The 14,740-nt window shown below is 37.9% G+C and overlaps 1 pseudogene; it reads left to right on the forward strand.

Moving 5' to 3' along the window:
• Positions 1 to 14,740, forward strand: part of LOC109118099 — a 30,757-nt pseudogene that overhangs the window by 4,135 nt on the left and 11,882 nt on the right.

Genomic DNA, 14,740 nt, shown 5'->3' on the forward strand with positions numbered 1-14,740 from the left:
TTTTTTTTTTTTTTTTTTGACAGGAAGTCCCTGACTTACTAATGAGTTCCATTCTGGGAGAAAGTTCATAAATTAGATTCTTTCATAAGTCTAACATAGTGAGTCTTATACACTTTTGACACAAATATACTACAAATACATGGACTTTATAATAAGCACACAGCAGCACAACTGTGATAGCGTCCGGCAGACACACGAGCTATTTCTGCGATTTGTTCGCATCTATGAATGTTTGTAATGCAAGGTCTATTTCTAGCTGTGAAAGTTTGCAACTTGAATGTTCCTAAGTCAGGGACTTACTGTACTGGGGATTGAACTCTGGGCACTCCACTTCTCAACTCTATCACCAAAACTTTATCCTCACTTGTTTTCTGTTTATATTATTTTTATCATCATCATTTTGATGATAGCTATATTAGTAGATATGAGGTGATATCTCATTGTGATTTGCTATTTTTATTTTTTCCTTTTATTATTAGTGCTATTAATTTTATAAAGTATTTGGTTTTGATGTGTATAATATATAGTGGTGCCTTGGTTTATGAACTTAATTAATTCCATGATTCTGGAAAAGACATTTGTGTTCATGTGGGAAAGATGGCTACAGTTATGTTTGTCACCTGATGGATAGTTAGCAAACAAAAACAAAATTTTGCTAACTGCTTTTGTTTGTAAACCAAATTCTTTTCATACAAAGGTGTCCATGTACTGAGGCACCACTGTGTTACTGTATTTTGATCATATCCAGCCTTCCATTATTCTTCCTTTCATCCTCCTTTCTCTCCCACTTATTCCTTCCTCTTGTCTAATAATATCTTCTTTCATGTCATCTTTTTTTAGATTTCACACACGGGGGAGAACATATGGTATTTGTCTGAGTCTGACTTATTTTGTTCAACGTGATCTCCAGATCCATTCATTTTCTCGCAAATGACAAAATTATGTTCTTCTTTATGACTGAATAATATTCCATTGTGTATATATAACACTTTTTTATCCATTACTTTGTTGATAGGCATCTAGGTTGGTTTCATATCTTGGCTATTGTGGATTGTGCTGCAATAAACAAAACTGTGCAGGTCCCTATAGCATGCTGACTTTAATTCCTTAGGTTACATACCAAGGAGTGGTACAGCTGGATCCAATAGTAGCTCTATTTTTAGTTTTTAGATGAACCTCTGCACTGATTTCCATAATGTCTCTACTAATTTACATTCTAACTAGCAGTTTAGAAGGGTTTTTTTTTTCCGTGAATCTTTGCTGGCATTGTTGATTTTGTATCAACACTCTGACTGAGACGAATCCCAATGTAGTTTTGATTTATAGTTCCCTAATGACTGAAGATGTTGAAACGTTTTTGCATATAGTTTTGGCCATTTGTACTTCTTTTGAGAAGTTTCTGTTCAGTTAATTTGCCCACTTCTTGATTGGGCTGATTTCTTTGGTGTCAAGTTTTTTGAGTTCTTTATATATTCTGGATATAGATATTTTATCCCATCCTGTAGGCTGTCTCTTCACTCTGTTACTTGTTTCCCTCACTGTTCAGAGTATGTGATTTGATATGGTCACATTTGTTGATTCTTGTTATTATTTTATGTGCTATTAGGAAGTCCTTACCTGTGCCTATGGCTTCAAGTGTTTCACCTATATTTTTTTTCACCTTTGAGTTTATTGGTACATTTTAGGGATACAGTACAGTTACATTCATTGTTGGGATCTTGTACCTCTACATGACAAGTCTTGGTTCTCATTTTTTCCCCTTGTCCCTGCCCTCCCTTCACCCCCTCCTCCCCTCCCCATCTACAAACACTTTATTTCCATCTTTTCATTATCTCACATTTTTTTCTTTTCCCTTATTACCCTTCCCCTACCCATCCTGCCTTCCCTACACCTTTAGCTCCTTTCTTCCCATTTCACAATGTCAGCAATCTTATTAGGATCTTACGTATTATTGCAGTTTATTCACACCAGAGAAATTATTGGTATTTACACTTGTGTGATTTATTTATTTCACCTAGGAGTATATCCTCAGTATGTATCCATTGTCCTATGAATGAGTCTATTTTCTCATTCTTTATCGCTGAGTAATATTTCATTTTATAGAAAAACCACATCTTTATCCAGTTTCCAACTGATGGGCAAATGGGCTGTTTCCAAGATTTAGCTATTACAAACTGTGCCGCTATAAACATTCACCTATATTTTCTTTTAGCAGTTTCAACATTTCAGTTCTTTCATGCATTTTGAATTAATTTTTGTACAGGAAAATAAGAATCAAGTTTATTATTATTTTTTTAACAAGTGGTCATCCAATTTTCCCAGTATCATTTGGTTAAAAAGCTGTCTTTTCTCCAATGAATATTTTTGGCTCCTTTTTTTTTTTTTTTTTTTTGGTTTTTTGAGACAGGGTCTCACTATGTAGTTGAGACTGACCTGGAACTCACTATGTAGACCAGGCTGGTCTCAAACTCACAACGATCCTCCTGCCTCAGCCTCCAGAGTGCTGGGATTACAGGTGTGCTCCACCACACCCGGCTCATTGGCTCCTTTGTTAAGAATGAGATGGATTTGTTTCTGTGTCCTCTATTCTGTTCAGTTGGTCTATGTGTCTATTTTGGTGCCAGTATCTTGCTATTTTTGTTATTATGGCTTTGTAGTATAATTTGAAATAGGATATTGTGATGCCTTTAGCCTTTCTCTTTTTGCTTAGGATAGCTTTTACTATTCTGGGTATTTTGTGTTTCCATATGAATTTTAGGATTGTTTTTTCTAGTTCTGTGAAGAATTTCCTTGATATTTTGATGGGGTTTTAATTAAACCTATAGATCTGTGGCCATTTACTAACATCAGTTTTGCCAACACATGAACATAGGAGGCTTTTCCATCTTCTGCTGTTCCTCAATATCTTTCTTCAGTGGCTGAAATTTTCATTGCAGAGGTCTTGTGCCTCCTTGGTTAGAGTGATCCCTGGTATTTTTTAAAAAGAGCTATTTTGAATAGAATTGTTTTCCTAATTTCTTTCTCAGCTAGCCCTTTATTGGTGTATAGAAAAGCTATTGATTTTTAAATGTTGATTTTATACCTTGTTACTTTGCTGACTTAATTTATCAGCTATGAAAGTCTTTTGGTGGAGTCTTTAGGATCTTTTAAGTATAGAATCATATTTTCTGCAAATAAGGATAGTTTAACTTCTTCCTTTCCTATTTGTGTCCCTTTCATTTCTTTCCCTTGCCTAATTTCTCCTGCTAAAATTTCAAGAACTGTATAGAATAAGAGTGGTGAGAGTTTCAGATCCTTTTATATTTTATTTTGAGAATGTCTCACTAAGTTGCCTAAGCTGGCTTTAAACTTCTTATCCTCTTGTCTCCCAGGTAGCTAAGATCACAGACATGGGCCATCTCACTCAGTTTATTAAAACATTTAATCTTTGTATAACTCTGTGACATAGGTACTGCTTTACAAATGAAAAATAAACCAAATCATAGCAAAACTGGGTTATTGGCAGAGCTGAGATTTAAAATTGAGACAGTTTAATTCCAGAGCCTGTGTATACTAAATAATGCACTATAGTTCCTTTTGGTATAGTGTGGTAGAGTGTAATAACATTTAAACTTGTGTTTCAATAATCTGGGGAGCCTGTTAAAATGCAAATTCTGATTCAGTAGGTCAGGGGTAGGAGTCTTCATTTCTTTCAAGCTCTGAGATAATGCAGATCCTGTGGGTCCTAACTTTATGCTTTGATTAGGGGGATCAGAGAAGCACAAAAAAAGCATAGAACAGCAGGGTAAAGCCTGCAATGTTAATAAACATCATGGCATGGCATAACATTGTATAATATAGTGTAGAGTCATATAGAAGAATGTGTAATGGAACCCAGAAAGCCCAGTACTCTTACAAAATATACTATATACATGGGAAATCACTTAGTCATTTGCCTCTACATATATAAATGTTCAAATGAACGTGGACATTTTAATACTTTTTTTTTTTTTGCTAAAAAAAAGAGGACAGAGAGCTGCCTGCCTCTTTGCTCTTAGTTGTGTGTCTCTTCACAAGGCCCTCTGACATTTCCCTTTCTATATGGAGATGGGATATGTGCTTGGACATGCACTATCTTGGCTTCTCTCTTACTGGATTGCTCACCAGAAGTCTGGTATAACACACAGTGTTTCTTACAAAGTCCTCTTATTGATTAGGATATTTTTAGAAATCACAACATAAGCAATTGCATATTGTATACCATGTCACTGGAACTCTAAAGGCAGGGGTCCAGATGGGGAAAGAATCAAATTTTTACTTGGTTTTCCCACTGTGTATGTAGCACCATTTTTCTTTCTTTCTTCCTTCCTTCCTTTCTTTCTTTTTGTTTTTTTTTTTTGAGACAAGGTCTCACTATGTAGTTGAGACTGAACTGGAACTCACTATATAGCCCAGGTTGGTCTCGAACTCACAGCGATTGATCCTCCTGCCTCGGCCTCCGAGTGCTGGGATTACAGGCGTGTGCCACCATGCCCGGCTGTAGCACTGTTTCTAATGGATTAGATGTTATATATTCATCTAATATTCACATTAAGTCCATGTGAAGTATAATATTAGGACACCCAATTTCCACATAAGAAACACAGGGGAGAGAGAGGATAAGAGATACTAATAGGAAATTTTAGAAAATGTTTGAATTCTACAGTAGTTTGGGGGTAAAATGTTCAAGCACTAATCATTATGTACTTATAGGAAGCTTTTTTCAATTTTTATTTTTTATTAGTACACATTTGCAGTACTTAATGCATTATATTCCTTATGCAGAGTTGGTAGATTGTATATAACAGATCTTAATTATTTTTTCATCTCTTTCCCCTTCTCTTTCTACCCCATCCCTGCATCAGTTGGTCCCCTTTGCATTTGTAAAAGATCTAGCCCCCTATTATCTATCTTTTATTTTGCTCTTTATAGTTTGGATTTCCCATATAAGAGAAACCATACAATATTTATTCTTGCATATCTGATTTATTGCTCTTAACATTATGGTCTCAAGATGCATCCATTTTCCTACAAATTGCCTAAGTTTAAACTTCTTTATGACACAGTAGTATTATATTATGTATAAATACCATATTTTCTTTATTCATTCATGTCGATGGACACATAGGCTGTTTCCAGGAGTTAGCTATTATGAATTGTGTTGCTATAAAAATGGGTATGCATGTATCACTGTAATATAATTTTTTTTTTTTACTCTTTGGGAAGATACCTAGAAGGGGGATAGCTGCATCAACTGGAATTTCTATTTTTAGTATTTTGAAGAATTTCCATAATGGTGGTACTAATTTACATTCTCACCAATAAGGCAGAAGAAACGTTCCTTGTTCTGTGCAGCCTCACCAGAATTTGTTAGTATTTGATTTCCTGATAATAGCTGTTTGTTTTCGGGGAGTAAGATGGAATCTCAGTGTCATTATAATTTGCATTTCTTTAATGGCCTAAGATGTTGAAGAGTTAAAAATGTTTTTATTGGCCATTTGTACTTATTCTTTTGAGAAGTGTCTGTTCATTTCAGTTGCCCATTTTTTGATTGGATATTTTACTTTGGGGGGGGTCTAATTATTTGCAGTTTTTTTTTTTTTTGGTATCAGGGATTGAACTTGGGTCCTTGTGCTTGTGAGGCATGCAGCGGAACCACTGAGCCTAAATCCCTGGCCCCACTTTGCAGTTCTTCATGTATTCTAGATATTAGTCCTCTGAGAAATAGCTGGCAATTTTTTTTTCTATTCTGTTATTTTTTTTCCATTTCTTTCCTATGATCAGTGTTTATGGTTTCCATTATGTTCCTGAGGTGCTATATTTTCTTATCTGTATCTGTCCTAGATTCACTAAGCATTCCTTTCATTCTGGTCACCATCTCTGTAGTTATATGGGGAATTTTTTCTGCTCTGATTTTTTTCTAGAGCTTCATTCATCTGTTTTGTTACTTCCTTGTCCTTAGTTCAGAGAGTCCAAGTGGTTGATTTTTGATTGTTTCAACTAGTTACTCCCTGGATTTGCCTTTGTGAACTGGACATCTGGGTTTGCATCTTATTTTGGTGTCTTCTCATTCTAATTTTTTGGTTGTTGATGATTTTGGTTTAGTTCCTGGGTTGATAGTTGTATATTGCTTATTGCAAGAATCTTTATTGCTAGTATTTAGAACCCTTAGGTAATGAATACTTCTCAGAAGTATCTTCCAGGTATCACTGGTAGTGGGTTTTGAGTCTGTAATGACCTTTATGTAATCTCAGTTTTTGTACACCAGGAAGGATAGCTGACTAGAAAAATCATGTCACATTGGCCAAAATACTATAATCAGCATCAATAATAGCATCAAACATAGCTTAGAAAATGACAAATTGTGGTAACTTTTTTTTGTACCGTTGATGAAACTCAGGACGTTGTGCTTGCAAGGCAGGGAGTAGCACCACTGAGCTAAATCCCTGGCCCTAAATTGTGGTAACTCTGAATCTGTTACCTTTAACCACATGAACTAGACTTGTGCTTATATATAAAAATCAAGGACCAACACGAATATTTTTGCAATAAATAAGCCCTTTAGTATAGTGAATTTACCCTCTGGGAAGAAGATTTGAAGGAGTGGGGGGGCGGGGGAGATAGAGCAATAGGAGAGGAAAAGGTTAGAAGGAGGGCTAGAGGACACAGGAAGATCCTTTCTGGGAAACTGGTGAAGACAAGAGGAAAGAGAGAAGGAAGGAACAAAAACAATAACAGAACAAACTGAAGGCAACAGGAAAACTAGAAACTATATTCCCACTCTTATAGAAATGAGAATAATCAAGATAGGAGAAAACAGGAAGAAGAAAGGAGAGAAAGGAAGCAGCAGCAGCCCCAGCAGCAGAAGCAGAAGCAGAAGCAGAAGCAGAAGAAGAAGAACAACAACAAGAAGAAGAAGAACAAGAAGAAGAAGAAGAAGAGAAGAGAAAAAGAGGAAGAGAGAAGAAAAGAAAAGAAAGAAAAAGAAAGAAGTCCCCTTCAAGGCATGTTTCTGCTGTCAAGGTAGACAATGTGAGCAGCAGTGTGAAGATCCAAATCACTTAATCTCAGTGAGCCAGTCAGGGTCCACTGAGATTAAGGCTTGTTTCTGGCTTCAAGGCCAGAATTGAGCTCCCTAATGTCCTGTGGGGTTGAACTCTGCACGGTTCTGCTTCAGGTTTTAGCTGTACCTCACTCACAGCAAGTCTGAGTTCTGGTAGGAGGTGCTGATCCCAACCACTCACCAACTGCTGTAGTCCACTGTATCTTTATTACAGTGACTCTCTTCACTCTCCTGATGGGCTTAAATTTTCAACAACAAGCCCCAGAAAGGCCCTCTCTCTCTGCTGCTCACCACTGCACCATCTCTCTGAGCTCAAAACAATGGTCTCTCTGCTCTCCACTGTTGTCTGGATCTGGCCATTGTTCTCCAAGAAGGCCCCTCCAGTGCCGGTGCTCATGTGGGCCATCCTTCCTGTGGCCCATGCTACTTTTATCATTGTATCTTTGTAATATAACCTGAAAGCTAGGATTGTGATCTCTCCTGCTTTGCTCTTCTTATCCAGGATTTATTTTTAAAAATATTTGGATCTCTTCTGGTTCCATATGAATTTTATGATTGATGTTATGGTTCCTTGAGGAATGCTGTCAATAGTTTGACATTGCATTAAATTTACATGTGAGTTTTAGAAGTATGGCCATTTTGACAATATTGTTTCTGCTTACCCAGGAGTAGGAAATATCTTTCCATTTTCTGATGTCCTCTTTGATCTCCCTTTTCAGAGTGCTTTTTTTTTTTTTTTTTTTTTTTTTTGTTACTGGTGATTGAACTCAGGTCCTTGCGCTTGTAAGGCAGGCCACCGAACTGCTGAGCTAAGTCCCTGGCCCCAGAGTACTATAGTTTTTGTTGTAGAGGTTTTGTAGTTCCTTGGTTAGCTTATTTCCTAAGTACTTAATTTTTTGATTCTATTGTGAATGGTATTGTTTTCCTATTGAGTTCATTATTGGTGCTCAGGAACACTCTTGATTTTGTATCCAGCTACATTGTTGAATTTTTTAATAGTTATAAGAATCTACTGAAAATTTTTGGATCCTCTATGCAGAAGATCATGTCATCTGCAAATAAAATAGTTTGACTTCTTCATTTCCTATATGTGTCCTTTCTATTTCTTCCTCTTGCATGATTGCTTTGGCTACAATATTGAGTACTATAATGAACAGGAGTGGTGATAGTGGATATCTTTGTGTTGTTCCTGATTTTAGAGGAAAAGCTTTTCATTTTTTTCCCATTTAATATGATGTTGGCAATAGGTTTTTCATAAATGGCTTTTATCAAATTGAGATGAATTGCTTCTATTCTCATTTTCTTCAGAATTTTTATCATGAATGGATGTTAATTTTTTTTTTTATTGGGGATCAAACTTGGATCCTTGTGCTTGTGAGGCAGGTGGCAGAACCGCTGAGCTAAATCTCCCAGCCTGGATGTTGGATTTTGTCTTTGATTTCTTTTGTGGCCCTTTGATTATTAAAGACCATATTGTTTATTTTCCATATCTATCTTCCAGTCTATTTCTGTTGATTTGGCAGTTAAGACTATTCACATTGAGAATTATTATTGAATACTATTTACTTTTTCCCCCCATCATTACATTTTTTATTGCAGATTCCCCTTTTACCCCCTTCTATTTAACTGCTCACCCTGCCTGGTATGTTCATTCTATTAGACATTTTGGCACTGTTAACTTCATTTTTTTCTAGTATATCCTTGATAATTTTTTGAGGTGCTGGTTTGTTGGACTTGAATTTCTTAATAGTCTAGCACTTTCAGATCCAGCCATCCCTGAACACTACACATGCCAGGCATGGTTTCTCACCACAGCAAGGGCCCATCTTCTTCTTAGTCTCAGCTTAAATTTTTTAGAGGGTTGGTGTCTAGCCTGCTCCTTCTCCATGACTCTCACATGGCTGTCTCTCACACAGTCACTGTGGTAGGGTAACACCAGAAACCCTGATGTGAAGTTGCTCTGTGGCTCGTTTTTAAACAATTAACCCCTTCCCAAAGTGGCATCTGGTTAAACACAATATAGCAAGCACTGAAGTGGGTTTTTTTTCCCTCCAACTGTAACTTGTCATGAAAGAGTCATTTTTTGGGTAAAAGCCCATGCCATTTTGGTATTTCACAATAGCTATGTAGCTATGGAGTTTTCTTGGTGCTGATGCTGCTGGCCTTGTCCTTTATTTCTCCCTGGAGCTGTTGACTTTCCAGAAGTAACTTTTTCTCCCAGGGCATTGGCCTCATTTAGAATTGGGTTGGTTGGATGGTTGGTGGCTCTGCTTTCCTGTGCTGAGGAGAAACAAAACACAGAGCAGGCTTGGAGTCAGCTGGTCCCTGAGGCCAGGGCACTGACTCCATGAGCATTTAACTGGTGGGCGATGCATTCCATTTGAGGTCCTATAGGCAGATTCACTCATATGGAGCATTTTTATAAGAAGCTAGTGCCTAACATGGGTCAGACTCTATTTTGGAGGCTTAGACTTAATTTTGAAAGACAGGGATGAGATCTTAGCATCCTAGAAAACCTTTAAAGTCCAGTTTTCTGAAAATTGCATTACTGTCTTTGCTTGTATGTCTAACAATGATTATTTCTTTGCAGTATGCTAGGGGAATTTAGAAATCATCTGAAAAAGAATGCATGTGTATAATTAAGCATAGATCATAGGATGTTCTGCATTATGTAGTTCAGATTCCTCAGGCATCAGTGTCCTACTTTTAGTTTATATGCAGGCATGCATTATTCTGGGGCAGGAGAAGAGAAGTAAAGTTACAGCTTATCTTTTCAGTTCCTCTTGCACCAGGTAGTGGATTAGGATTTATATTTATCCTCAGTCTTTAACTTTCTTGTGGGAGTTGATGAGACATTTTAATAATGGCTAGGAGCTAGTTAATTACAGAATTCTAAAATCACAAAGCTGAAAAAGGCCTTAGAGATTACATGTCAAATTTCAACCTTCTCCATTAGCAGAGAAGGAAATTGCTCCGTGCATTTGTCAGTTATAGAATAAATCCATCAAAAAATGTACTAGGGAAAATGTAAATTAGAAATGTTAGAATAATATGATATATTGATAAAAGGAAGTTCCTCTTTTCTGAAATTAAGACTAATACAGAAATGGGATTTACACATGTGGGAGCTCCTTTTCATGAACTTTAACTAGAGATTTAAGAAATCAAACAAAACCCAGGCATTTTAAATGAAAGGAGAACAATTCCAGCAGCCTATTTAACCAGGTATCGTAGCATATGACATTTAGAGGATTAACAACTCATGGTTTAGCCCTGCATTTCCAGTCCTTGGGAAATCTTAAGGTACTGTCTGTGAACTTTTTTTTTTTAACTCAAAAATGGTCCATTATATATTTATTTTCCCCCAAACTGCAGTTTGGTTTTTACTGATTCTGAGTCAAAGGTTTTAGTCCAAGAAGGTTTAAGTAGACAATATCGATGTGTTCTGGCTTACTTGGCTGTCCTAAATTATATTTTTTTGCTCAGAAATAATTAATGATAGTGGTCAATTTATGTGTGATAAGTTATATTTTAATTTATTCATCTAGATCCTAAACCAAATGTCTCTTATAAGCATCTGCTTTGGCATCCTCAGTGGATCTTGTGGATGGTCTTACTGTGTACCTAGATAGAGCTTCCCCAGGAAGGGCTGAAAATTTTCAGGCAGAAGAAAGAGAAATTTGAGGGTGATATTCAGTGTTGACCATTTTTGATATGCTGTCATATCCCTGAAACAAGGTATAGGTGTGGGTCATAGGTGAGGAAGCAAACTTCCAGGGGCAAGGGAAACAGTTATAAATAAATATTGTTGAAAGAGACTCAAGACTCATTTGTAGCCTCTTCTTCACTCATTTGTCAAGCATTCAATGAGCATCTGTATTAGACAATGGGAAAATAAGATAGTACCTACTTTAAAGGGATCCTTGTTTAGTGCAGGAGAAGGTCAGGTAAAGTCACAATGGACATGCAGTGACTTTTATCAATTTAACCTGACCGGGGTGGGGGTAGGGATCAGAGGGTAGGGTGTGACAGGCACTTGAACTGATGCCTGAAGGAGTAGTATAAATCAATCAGCTTGAAGTTAGAGACTGAAAAAATCATTGTAGGCAAGGGAATAGATCTACAATGACAGAGGTAAAAAACTATGTATTTTTATTAGTTAGCTTTCATTGTGCAAAGAATAGTCCCCAAATTTAAATAACTACCATTATTTAGGTTGACCATGGGGATTCTTCTTTCAGGGCCAGCTAGGATGACAGTGGATAACTTCTGCAGTTGTAGATGACTAACTTTATTTTTCAAAGTTTTTTTTTTTTGCTTTCAAAGGATGCAACATGGATCTGTCTGTAGGAATAAATACTTCATTTTCCTCAAACCACATTCAGCAAATGCTTCACAGGTCATTGCCAGAGCTGATGCAACAGTTGTCCTTGCTCTCTCACATCAGCTGTGGTACTCCTGGTCTGATCAACCCAAAGTTCTGCTACTTTAGTTCCTAGCTCCAGTGGCCATCTTATCTTTGACTCAGGTTTTGAGACATACAGTGATGAGACCATGCAGAAGTTCTGGATTAATCAAACTGCCACAAGCAACCATATGGATGTAGACTTTTTGTAGTCCCTGGGAGATAATGCCCTCCATTCCTTTTCTGCTAATGTGAAGGTAATACTTGCTGAGAACCCATGCCGTGGAGCTATCAGGCAGGGTAGGGTGGAAAGGGGTTTTGTAACTAAGGCCAACTCCAACTTCACTGACCTTTATTGGCTAGCCTACAAAAGAAGAAAATCAGACTCAGAACCAATAAGAGAGGTGTTTTCATTCAGTCAACAGCTATTTATTAAACCCCGGAGGCTCTGTGCTGAATAATGTCACTAGGGATGAAAGAATAAAGTCTTTGGTCACAAAATGCACACAGTTTAGGGATTCAGATTTTTCCTATGCCATAAATTCATCCCAAAGACGAAGTGGAAGTTTTACGATTCCTTACTTTCTTATGGTCACTCATTATTTTTCCAGTCAGCAGCTATACATGTCTCTAGTGACAGCCCACAGAGCTTCAGGGGAGCCTACCCAAGGTCCTTCCTCTCTTTCTGAATCATGTACCTCCAAGTCCACAGAGATAAAAATATTTCATGTTAAACTTTGTGACTTTTAGCTTATTCTTCAGTCATGCATCCACTGGATTTTTATTTCTTGATAAATTTGTTTTACATTAAAAATTTCTGAGTAAAAGCAATACCTTTTAACCACAGAAAATACATTAAAATAGGTAACAGAAAAATAACAATAACTACCCTTCAACTCTTTGTCTCTTCTCCCAAGCCACTATTAACATTTTGATATTTTTCAATGATAAAGTTGTATATTGTATGAGTTTTTGGAAGTCATTTTAAGCAAAGAGGCTAAGGTAGTTCAAATTCTCTTCCATCCCAGGGAAAAGGGGAGGTTGAAATAAAAACGTATAATAAAGTAACGAACAGCTAAAAAAGAACAAGACAAAAACCTGGGGACAATCAGAAAAATTCTCTTGCATTTTGAAGAAATACACAATTCACAGCATGTTTTTTCCATTTCCTCTCCGCCGTGTCTCTCACCATTGCTCCTGCCAGCTTCCCACCCCTTCCTTCGTTTTGCCTCGGTTTCCCCACACTCACCTCACTCTTTCTCATAACAGGTCCTGTTACTGTTTACAGATGGACCGGATGATGATGCAGTGAGACTGAAGGAAACTGCAGAGCTTCTTTGCAGCACAGGTAAGGGCAGTGCGGTTGCAAGGCACTGGCTCCTCCCACTGCAAGATTGACTCCTCCCACCGCAGGGCTGGCTCCTCCCATCAAGGCCCATGCTCTTCTGTGCTCTGGTTGGTGCTGGATTTTAGAACCTCCTGTATGCTCCCTCAGGTGGTTGGGACTCAGCCTCAGAATCCGACACTCACTCTCTCTCTTTATGTCAGTTAGCGGGTGTTTGAGGCCCAGAAAAACACCTGCCACTGTCAGCATGCCAGATACCAGATCTTTGGGACAGATGGAAGTGGCGATTACCAGCGTGACATCTGCCTTTGGCGGTGGTGGTGGTGGGGTTTGCAGATGCAACTCTTACTTCAGTGGTGCAGTTTGCTGTTTTAGGTTACCTAGGGATTCTTAAGTCTCTTTTTCCTGAACTGTGGAGTCAGCCAAAGCTGGCCTTGCTGTTTGTACTGCCATTCTCCCTCTAATTGCTCTCCATTCTTTCCTTTTCCACTTTTGAAGGCTGCTGGTAGTCTATAGAATGTATCTGTGAAATTAGAAGCTGCCCTGTGAGCTGGGTGGATACAGCCCTGTGCTCGGGCTCCTGGCACTATGAGGGGCCGCTGGCTGGGTCTCAGTGCACATCAGCTCCCTCTGTTGGGTTCCTGGTGCAGTATGATTTGGTCAAATACCTTTGACCCTTCCCATTTTGTGCCACCTAAAGTAGCAGGGCGTGGTAGTGCACCTTTGTAACACTAGTGCTTCCGGAGGTTTGAGGCGGTAGGATTAAGAATTTGAGCCTAGCCTGCGTAATTTATCAATTTAGTGAGACCTTGAATCAAAATAAAAAATAAAAAAGGCCTGGCGATGTAGCTCAGTGTGAAGGTCTTGTGTTCAGTCTTCAGTACTATAAAAACAAAACAGACTCTAAAGCATACTCAGCATGATCACCCAGCCATGTGACTTGTTTGAGTTTTCTCCACCTTTTCCCTTCCATGATGGTAGAGTATATTCAATATGTTCTGCTGGGGATTATTTTTCTATTGGTAAGGTATGTGCTGGATTGTGTGTGTGTGTGTGTGTGTGTGTGTGTGTGTGTGAGCAGAATTTACTTCCTAGTTTGCCCTGCAACTGTTGCAACTTCTAAGGAAGGGATTTGTTTATTTGAGTATGTGACCAGAGTCCTAACCATTGCCTGCATGTTAGATCAGCAATTCCATTGCCGAAAACTTGTTTTTAAGGAGTAGTACAAAGTATGCACATAATTTTTAAGCACAAAATTGTCAGCAGCTTATTTATAACAGTAAGAAGCTGATTTGTATGTAAGAAGCTGATTTGTATATACTGCTGAGAATTTTCTATTCAAAATAACAATGGTGATATTTGTTCTGACATTCAACGAACATGGCAGTTTCTAACTGAGTTTCTGAAGTGGTCGCGTCCATTTGTTCTCTGCTGTATGGGCAAATTGGATGATCTTTTAATACCTGGATGAGGTGGATAGGCTGGGTTATGCTGAAATAACAAATAACCTCCACATCTCAGTGACGTAAGGTGATATGGATATATTCATTTTACATCTCCTGCTCATCACTGAAGGAAGGGCCTAGGCTGAAGGATGTTCTATCCTCATAGGTGTTTTTTTTTTTTTTTATTGAGTTTATTGGTACATTTAGGGATACAGTACAGTTACATTCATTGGTACATTGGGATACAGTACAGTTACATTCATTGTTGGGATCATGTACCTTTACATGGCAAGTCTTGATTCTCATTTTTTTCCCCTTACCTCTGCCCTCCCTTCACCCCCTCCTCCCCTCCCCATCTACAAACACTTTTTATTCACATTTTCATTCTCTCACATTTTTTTCTTTTCCCTTTTTGTTCTTCCCCTACGTATCACACCTTCCCTACACCTTTAGCTCCTTTCCTC

This window comes from Fukomys damarensis, unplaced genomic scaffold (genome assembly GCF_012274545.1).
Source record: "Fukomys damarensis isolate Sample0158 unplaced genomic scaffold, DMR_v1.0_HiC HiC_scaffold_37, whole genome shotgun sequence".
Lineage (NCBI taxonomy): Eukaryota > Metazoa > Chordata > Mammalia > Rodentia > Bathyergidae > Fukomys > Fukomys damarensis.